This window comes from Camelus dromedarius, chromosome 16 (assembly GCF_036321535.1).
Source record: "Camelus dromedarius isolate mCamDro1 chromosome 16, mCamDro1.pat, whole genome shotgun sequence".
Classification (NCBI taxonomy): Eukaryota; Metazoa; Chordata; class Mammalia; order Artiodactyla; family Camelidae; genus Camelus; species Camelus dromedarius.
This window is the reverse complement of record NC_087451.1, coordinates 20,230,945-20,240,921: the sequence shown is the minus strand read 5'-3', so window position 1 is coordinate 20,240,921 and position 9,977 is coordinate 20,230,945.

The following is a 9,977-nucleotide window of genomic DNA, read 5'->3' as shown; positions in this document are numbered from 1 at the left end:
GCAGCCCACTGAGACCATTCCTCATCTGGCAGGGCGCTCAGCTCCCCTACATCTGCTCCCTCATAGGCTTTACACCCAGGAGACCCCTGGTATCTCCTAGTAGCACACGCCACCCACTACAGGCCTTCAGAGGGGGTGGGAGATGGTAAAAACTGTTCTGCTGATCAAGGCCGGTGGTCCTGGGAGGGACGGGGCTGCTAGGGAAAGAGCCCAGTTTGGGCTGGGTTTCCCTAAATATAGTTTCTACCCGACCAGCATCAAAATGCTTTAGGATTTTTGTTTAAAATGCAGATTTCTGGGCCCCTCCTCAGGCCTGGGGAAGCCTGGGGAGGTGGGGACAGAAGCTGCTGCCCAGAGTCACAGAATGACTTCTCTGCATGAAGCCCTCTCCAGTTCAAGTCCCCTAACTAATTAGTTGGATGACACCCGCAGGCCACTTCCAGGCTCAGTATCACCATCTGTAAAATGGCCTGAGAGTCTCTGAAGGGCTCCTTCCTGCTCTTGAATGTGTGGTTTCAAGGAGAGCCCAGAAGCAGCAAGAGTTGGTGGAAGCAGCCTGAGAAAAAAAATCCAAGGAGTCCTTAAACTGGGAGGAGAGGTGTTGATGAAGACTTGGAGAGATGCCGGGGAGCTGCTGCTGGTCGGGGTGTGAGCGGTGCCTGGGATACTTCTACCCAGGGCTGCGCACTTGGAGCCAAGTGTGATCTCATTTCACCCTTGCCTTGCAGACAAGGAAACTGAGACTCAGAGGGAGGAGTAACTTCCACTCAGAAGTCAGCGAGTGGCATGGGATTAGATGCCCTCCACACCCTGGGACACCCATCTGGCCATTCCAGAAAGGCCCCTTCCAGCCAGCTTCCCTTGTTCCAGCCTCTCAACCAAGGTGAGGCTGGGCGTTAGGGCCAGAGCTCCTTCTTTTTCCCCATGGGAGGGTCCCCGTGGCCACAAAGGCCCAGGGCCAAATCTGCCCTGTGCGGTGGACGCGCGGTGAGCCCTCACGGCAGGAGAGTCAAGTGTCCGGAGCTTAACTCTGGAGAGAGCCAAGCGGGCCCTGCCCACCCCGAGGCTCTACGGCCGGGCTGGGGGCGCTGTCGCGGCGCGGTCCTCGAGGTTAGGACTGCGGCTGCCGCTCACGATCCTCCCTCGCGGAGGGCAGGGGGCGCCGCCAGGGAGAGGCCCCACTCGCAGAGCCCGTAGACAACTTGTGCCCAACACTCGGGGAGACCCGCGGCCAGAGCATAAAGAGCGGTCACCGATTCAGATCATGCCCCTGGTCATACCCTACGGTCCAGGCAGGAGTGGTGAGCTGGAGGCCGCGGAGAGCATGGTGTCACCTCCCGCCCCGCAGGCCAAGAGCTTATGTCTCAGGGAATCCGAAATTAAACGTCTGATGAGGGTCGGGACTCCACCAGCGGGCCCTGTCTCTGCGATCTATGCTCGTGCGCTGGCTTCCAGGTACAATTTGGAGATCCTGAAGCTTTCTGTGTGACCTCGGGCAGCTGTGGACGGCTCTGGGCCGCGGATCCTCCTTTTATGCGAACCTCAGGCTTTGGGACGGATGCTCCCCCAGCCCAGCTCCAACGTCCGCGGCTTGAATTAGCTGCGCCTCCTTCTAGTTTAGCATTTGATTTTCTAATCAAGCTCTTTGTCCCCTGCGGCCTTAACCCGAGCCCCTTGCCTCCTGGTTTCCCCTCGGGCCCCGCCTGGGTCTCGCTCTCGCCCGACTTTCCCGTCGAAGGCAGTCGAGTGAGTGATTCCCGGGAGCCGAGGCCGAGGCCGGTGGGTCCGCGGCGCGGGCCGGGCTGTATGGAAATGGCCAGAGGAGCCGGCAGGCGCGGCGGCGATTTATTCTGGGAGTGACAGCCCCTTTGAGCGCTCAGCGAATGGCATTTTCTGTCTGTGAAAGCCTTTCTTCCCACCTCTGTTCAGATTAGCCCGGGGGATGAATGCGCCCATTATCCAGCCCGCTGACCATTCTGAAACGCCAAATTAATTACTAAGCACTGAATCAGGCGCCGGGGCCGGGGCACTGGGAGGTGTGAAAATAGCGAGCGACTGGAGCTGGGGAAGGCGAGGGGCGCAGCGCCGAGAGGCCGGGCGGGGTGGCCCGGGGCGCGGGCGCGGGCGCGGCGGGACTGGGGCGGACTTGGCCGGCCGCCGAGCGCGGCCTGCCGGCGTGACCGGGCGCGACCGCGGGGCGAGCGGGCCGCCGGGGCCCCGGGCGGGGAGCAAGGCGCGGAGCCCAGGTGGCGGCTCCGCCGGGCTGGGCTGGCCGGGGGCGCGGCCGGAGCGCGCCAAGTGCGCGGGGCGCGGGGCCGAGGCTGGAGCGTGCGCCGCGCGCCGGTGCCTCCCGGGCATCACCGCCGGGGACGCCCGTCCTCAGACGGCCCCGGCCCGCGGCCACCCCGCGGTCCCCGCCCAGGAGCTCACCACTCCAGCTGCCCTCCGAGGCCTTCAAACAACTTGGGCGCCGCCTAGCCATCGCGGCCCTAGCCCGAGCTTCCCGAGCGCGGGGCTGCCCGGGGCCGCGCCACCGGGCCCCGACTCCGGCTCGGCGGACCGCACTTACCTCCCGGAGCGCCGTGCGGGAGAGGGAGGCTAGCTCTCGGCGGCTCCCGGTGGAGTGCGCTGGGCGCGGGGCGCGCGCGCCTTTAAGACTCTTCCCCGAGACTCCGCCAGGTGGTGTCAGGCCGGCCGGGCCCTTGCGGCTCCGCACCCCCGCGGCCACCCTGCTTCCCAGCCCGCCCCGGACACAACCCAGCCACTCGCTCCCACTCGGCGCCCTGCCGCGCCCGCTCCAGCGGAGTTGAGCCTGAAGCACAGGAAGACAGGCTGGGAATAATTTGGGACACACGGATGCTCAAGAGAAAAGCACCCATCCTACCCACTCTAAGCTTTGGTTGGCCTGGGGATGGAGGAATCTATCTTTGGCCCGATGCTGGCGGGGGGGGAGGGGGGCAGGGAGGGAGGGAGAGGAGAGGACTGAGAATTCTTGTCCGAGGACGTGCGATTACGTCCCCACTGTCATCATCCCAAGACGCTCCTTAAGTCTGCTCTAAACTGGTCCTCTCGTCCTTTCATCCAAGATGGCGAGTGACACGCCTCCCCCGGTCACAGCTGAAATGACTGAAGCTATAAAATAGAGAACTGTGGCCACTTAAAACTAGGAAAATGTGATATTCACACTTTTGAAACAAAAGTTTAAGAGGACCCGAGGGAAGGTTGAAGGAACTTCACCTTCAGCGGACAAGAAGCAGGAGTTGGCCTGGCACGCGCAGAGAGCAACCCTCCATCCCGGGTGTCCCCTCTAAGCTCAGGAGAGTGAGTTCAGGAGCGAGACCGGCCCCTGGGCACCCGCCACCGCCGAACTCACCGCCGCGCAGGGCACATGTCTGCAGGCATAAACTACAATTCTAGCTTCAGGCCATTATTAAAATTTTACATCAGGTGCCTTCTCTTTCAAAAATTAGTTTTTGACATTTGTGTTGAGATTGCAAACTGCGTTAATAATTAACCCGGTTTTTCTGTCTTCGTTGTTTACTATTTCTTTGGTATCAAGGTCTTTCTCATTCCTTATTTATTATTCCTGAATTCCTTATTTTGATTCATTTCTCACACAACTTAGTAACTCTTGGGGGAAGGGCATGTGGATGCTGGACTTTTTAAGTGGCTGCATGTCCAAGAGTGTCTCCCTATTAACTTCAACAGACATTAACTGGACCATAACCTTAAAAAAATTTTTTTAATGAAAGGAGGTAATTAGATTTATTTACTTAGTAGAGGTGTTTGGGAATTGAACCCAGGATCTCATGCATGCTAGGCATGCACTCTACCACTGAGCTATACCCTCCCCCAGGAACCTATGGCCCTTTATTTACACTTACAACTCTGCAAGCTATGATGTTGTCAGCATAAAGCAGGGAAGCAAGTGGAAAGTGCTTACTTTGATCTGTGATCCATGATCTGGAAGGTCCATGGAGTGACTATTTGTGACTATTAGTTATTAGTTGTTGATTCATCATCTTCTGATTTTTTACAGTGCAGAAATTTCTTCTAGGTTTTAGAGAATAGCATCATTCAGATCCTTTCATCTTTTCAGGGCCATCTGGCTTTAGTTTAGCTGGTTAAAAGAAAAAATATATACACTCAGTTACTGCCTCCTTTACTAATTGTGCCTTAGGGTTAGTCCCTTCTCTCTCCACTTTCACAGCTTCTCCTGTAAAATGAACAAATTGGGCTACCTGAATGCTGTGGTCCCATCCCACTCCAGTGGTCTGGGAATCTAAAAAGCAATGGCCCCACCAGTGAGATGTCACTTCACACCAACTAGGATGGCTATAATAATAATAATTTAAAAGGCAGATAATGCCAAGTGTTGACAAAGATGTGGAGAAATTGGAACCCTCACGCATTCCTGGTGGGGATGAGAAAAAAGGTGCCGCGATTGGAAAAGTCTGGCAGTTCCTCAAGAGGTTAAATGTATGACCCAGCAATTCCACTCCTAGGTCTATACCCAAGGGAAATGAAAACATATGTCCACACAAAAACCTGTACACAAATATTCATAGTAGCATCATTCATAAGAGCCCCAAAGCAGAAACAATCCAAATGTCCATCAACTGATGAATGGCCAAATACAATGTGGCATATCCCTATAATACAATATTATTCAGTCATAAAAGGGAATGAGGTACTAATACAGGCTACACCAGGGATAAACCTTGAAGACAGTATGCTAAGTGAAAGGAACGAGTCACCAAAGGTCATAATATTGTATGGTTCCATTCATTATGAAACGTCTGGAATAGGCACATCCACGGAGGCATGAAACAAATTTGTGGTTGCCTAGGGCTGGCTGGGGGTGGGGGTAGGGGATAAGAGGTGGGTGAATGCTAATGGGAGTGGGCTTTCTTTTGGGGGTGATAAAAATGGATCGTGGTGATGGTTACACAACTCTGTGACTATACTAAAGGCATTATATTGTACACTTAAATGGATGAATTGTATGGTATGTGAAATGTATCTCAAGATTGACGTTATATTAAAACATACTTACTGTGTCTCTGCTCTCATGAAACACACAGTATAATTGGGGGATTAGCCATCTCAGGGTCAAGCACCTTCTGGACACTTATGCACAGAGATTTCCACAGCCCATACAAAGGCAAGACTTTTCTGGATCTTACCAGGTCCTCATACTTAGGTATGAACTTTCTATTCTTTTTCTTCTCTTTTGGAAATCTTCCAAATGGCTGCAGGTCTCCCCGCAGACTCAGCAGTCTGACTCTCAGAATAGGGTCTCCCAGGAAAGCTGCCACTTGCAAGGCTAAAGCACAGTTATTAAGAGCAGCACCTGTAGAGCCAGCCCTCCAGGGCTCAAATCCCAGCCCTGCCTCTCCCTGGCTACTTGAACATAGACAAGTCACTCGCCTTCTCTGTGCCTCAGTTTCCCCAGGTGCCAAATGGGGATAACAGTGCCCATTTCTTAATGATTATGTCAAGATGAAATGAGTTAATGTATGTAAAATGACAGCATGTGGTAGGCACCCCCTAAATGTCAGTGAATGAATTTACTCGGTTATTGCTATCCACCTGCAGATTGAAAGGTGCTTGACCTATCTCACAGAACCGCTATTCTCCCCTGTCCCACTAGGTGGCGCCATCACACCACTTCGGGCAACGAAAGTGGCCCCGGGGTCCCTTGCGGTTAAGTCTCGGACTCTGATGAACATGCAAACAGAGCTGCAGCTGCAGTTCCACCTGTGAACTATATACAGTAATATCACCTACAATGCGGTAAATTTCTCTAATCAGCACCACTCACTGGAAAAAAAAAAAACATTCTCTCCAATCCCGAGAAACCAGTGCACGTTTACAAACAAAATAAAATATTAGGTACATACCAGCTCATGTACTGCTGTCCAACGAAAGCAGTGAGGCCCAGGGGTTAGTTTTTCCACAGCACCCTCCTCCTTTTCATTACAAATACTTGTTTTGTTTTGTTTTGAATGTAGGTACTGGGGATTGAACCCAGGACCCTGTGCATGCTAAGCATGAGCTCTACACTTGAGCTATACCTTTCCCCCTCATTACAAATATTTGATGACACTCTCCCTTATCCCAAAATGAAATTTATAGACAACATAGTTTTCCAAAACACATAATTTCCCCCGTATCAATATAATGCCCTGATAGTAATATAAAGAATAAATAAAAAGGAAGTCATGTATAGTGAAATAACTATTTCAGTACACAAATGCCTGGGCAAAGCGACATTAGGAGTCACGTAATGAAACAGTTGAATGCTTGCATCTAAGGGTAGAATTACCAAGAAGACCACAGTAGCAAATGGTCTCTGATAGGGGTGTTCTGCTCTCGTGGTTCAGATACCTTGAGTGGCGTTGATTTTCCAAAGCGGTCAACAGTTCTTGGTCAAGTTGCCTTCCTGGAAATATCAGTGTGTGGTAAAATTGTGAATCAAGACAAAACAAAACAAATCCTTTGTGTTCATAGACAAAATAAAAGTAGGCTCTGGGCACAGATGGCTTTTCGTTTTTATGAATGTCCACTGGGACATCTGAAAGTTGTACGGGAAGTCGGGTGGTGCACAACTGTCCCCTAGGTACACTGCAGATGTCTGGCACCTCTGGCTTCTGACTACTGAATAGTAGTAGTGTCCCCCATCCCTGTGACAGCCAAAGCCACGCCACCACAAATTTTCAACTGAACGATAGCATCTCCACAGAGAACCCCTGGTCCAGGGTCAAAATTGCTTTGGGCACTACTAGCAAAGCTGGCACTCGGTCTGCTTAGGGCTCAGCTCATAAAAGGTATTCATTTTTCTCTGTCCACGCAAACACACTTGTCTGGGACGAGAGCTGGGACTCAGAGGGGGTTCCGGGAGAGGGAGGCTGTGGGATGGGGTCTTTTCCTCTGAGTGTTAGCTCTTTGTCCAGGAAGGGGAAGCCTGAAGAGGGAGGCTGCTCTTGCCTGCCAATCTTGGGCACAACCCAGTGGTCTGTTTGAGGCTTTTCCTAAAACCCAGCTGGGAAGAAAATCAGCACAGACATAATCCTGATTTTAGCCACAGGGGCCAGGGCCTCTGAGCAAACCCCGGGCTTATGAGGACTTCCTGCTGTACATTTACTGGGCATGTCAGCGTCAAGTTATTCTTGCTCTACTTCCTCAGGGAGGGGGCCAGCGAGACCAGGGCCCCTGGGGCCAAGGTTGTGACGTATTGGCATGTCCAGGCTTGCTCCCGGGCTCCGTTAATTATGTCCACCTCCACCTGCTATGGGGCTTTTTCCAGTCCTTGCATCTGGTCCTTCCTTTTTCTCAGCTGCTATGGCACCAGCCCCTCTACCCTTCCCCGCCCCAACTGTCAGCTTGTTCGTCTTGAGAGGCAGGTATGACGTGACCCGATCCCCCCGCTGGTATTTCTGGAATTCAGCTGGTTTAGCAAAGCAAGGCCGGCTCGCTCCCGAGCCGGGCAGCTGCATCTCTCTGTACACATTCCATCACTCCCGCCAATTGATGTCTCAGGGCCAGCTGCTCATCTACGACACAGGTTTTGACACCTCAGGAATTCCCTCCCAGACTCTCCAGTCTAAAAAGGGCAGCCAAAGGGTCCAGAAGGCTTCCTGTCATCAAACAAAAGGGTCAGAAGCCTGTGACTCTATGTCTTTCTGCTCTACAGACAACAGTCCAGATGGCTCCTCATTCAGGCATCCGCACACCTGGGGCCCTAAGCACAGAGAGTCACTGACCACCTCCTGTACGCCAGGCACTGTGGGTGCAGTGGGAACCCGGCAGACACAGTCCCTGTTCTCAGAGCCTGTCATCCAGTAAACAGTAACACAAACAGCTATGTGACTGCAGAGAAGATGAGCACTACAAGGAACACAGGAGCCACTCGAGGGAGTATAACAAAGGCTGGGGTTGGACGGGGGCGGGGGGTCTGGGCATCACTGAGGAGGTGACATTTATGTTGAAATCTGAGGGATGGGGAAGTGTCAGCCAGGTAAAGAGAGTGAGGAGGAGCCTTCCTAGAGGTGGGCACAGCACAGGGGAAGAGCTGAAGTCAGAGGGCAGCTTGGAGTGGTCAGACAATCATAGTAGTCCACGCTTTTGGATCACTCACTATGTGTTTTACAGGTGTTGGTACTCATGCCCACAATGCTATCAAATAAGGTACTGTTGTCAGTCACATTTTACAAAGGAGGACACTGAGGCACAGAGAGGTTAAGTAATTGTCCCAAAGTCCCACAGCTGCAAAGTGACAGAGCCAGTATTTGGACCCAGGTCTGACTCTGAAGACTGTAACCTTTTTTTTTTAAAAAGTAATTTCCCCCCAGCTTTATTGAGATAGAATTGACATACAGCATCGTGTGAGTTTAAGGTGCACCGAGTAACGATGTGACGCATGCTATGCTTATCACAATCAGGTGGCCTAGGCTCCCTTTTCTCCACACCCTCCCCACTAGTTACCTCTTGTCTCTTTGACAACAGCCATTCTGACAGGTACAAGGGGCCATCTCACTGTGGTTTTCATTTGCATTTGCCTGAGAATTAGGAATGTTAACCATCTTTTCATATACCTGTTGGTCATGTATGTGTCTTCTTTGGAGAAATGTCTATTCAAGTCTTCCACCCATTTAAAAAAAATCTGATGGTTTGGTTTTTGCTATTGAGTTGCATAGTTCCTTGTCTGTTTTGGATATTAGCCCATTTTCAGATGGGTGATTTGCAAATATTTTTGCCTATTTTATTGCCTTTTATTTTTTTGATTGTTTCTTTTGCTGTGCTTTTTAAGTGTGATGTAGTCCCACTTGTTGATTTTTGCTTTCATTGCTTATGATTTGCATGTCATATCTAAAAATCCATCCAAAATTTTCCAAATATCCAAGACTGATATCGAGGAGATTTTTCCCTTATGTTTCCTTCTAGGAATTGTATGGTTTCAGGTCTTATGTTTAAGTCCTTAATCCATTTAGAGTTAATGTTTGTATGTTCTGTAAGATAGGAGTCCAATTTCATTCTTTTGCTTGTGTTGCATCCAGTTTTCCTGCACTATTTATTGAAGAAACTGTCCTTTCCCTATTGTTTATTCTTGGCTCTCATCAATTGACCATATATGTGGGGGGTTATTTCTGGAGCTTCTATTCTGTTCCATTCATCAATGTGTCTGTTCTTATGCCAGTACCATACTGTTTTGATTACTACAGCTTTGTAATATAGTTTGAGATCAGGACGTGTGATGCCTCCAGCTTCCTTCTTTCTCAAGATTGCTTCGGCAATTCAGGGTTTTTTTGTGGGTTCATAAGAATTTTAGTATTGTTTTTTTCTATTTCTGTGGAAAATGCCATTGGAATTTTGATAGAGATTGCATTGAATCTATAGATGCCTTTGCGTATTATGGACTTTTAAACCATATTAACTCTTCTGATCCATGAACATAGGATATCTTTCCATTTATTTGTGTCTTCCTCAATTTCTTTCATCATTATCTTAAAGTTTTTGGTATATAGATCTTTCACCTCCTTGGTTAAATTTATTCCTAACTTATTGTTTTTGGTGCTATTGTAAATGGGACTGAGTTATTTCTTTTTCAGATAGTTTATTGTTAGCATATAGGAACACAACTCAATTTTGTATCCTGAAACTTTACTGAATTCATTTGTTAGTTCCAACAGTTTTCCAGTGGAGTCTGGGATTTTCTATATACACAATCATGCAATCAACAAACAGAGATAATTTTACTCTTTTTCCTTTCTGATTTGAGTGCCCTTTATTTTGTTTTAATTGCCTAAATGCCCTGGCTGGACTTCCAGTATTATATTAAATAGGAGGGCTAAGAGTGGACACCCTTGTCTCATTCCTGATCTTAGAAACCTTCTGATCTTTAACTGATGAGTAAAAAAATATGGGCTTTATTATGTTGAGGTGTGTTCCTTTGATACCCAATTTGTTTAGAGTTT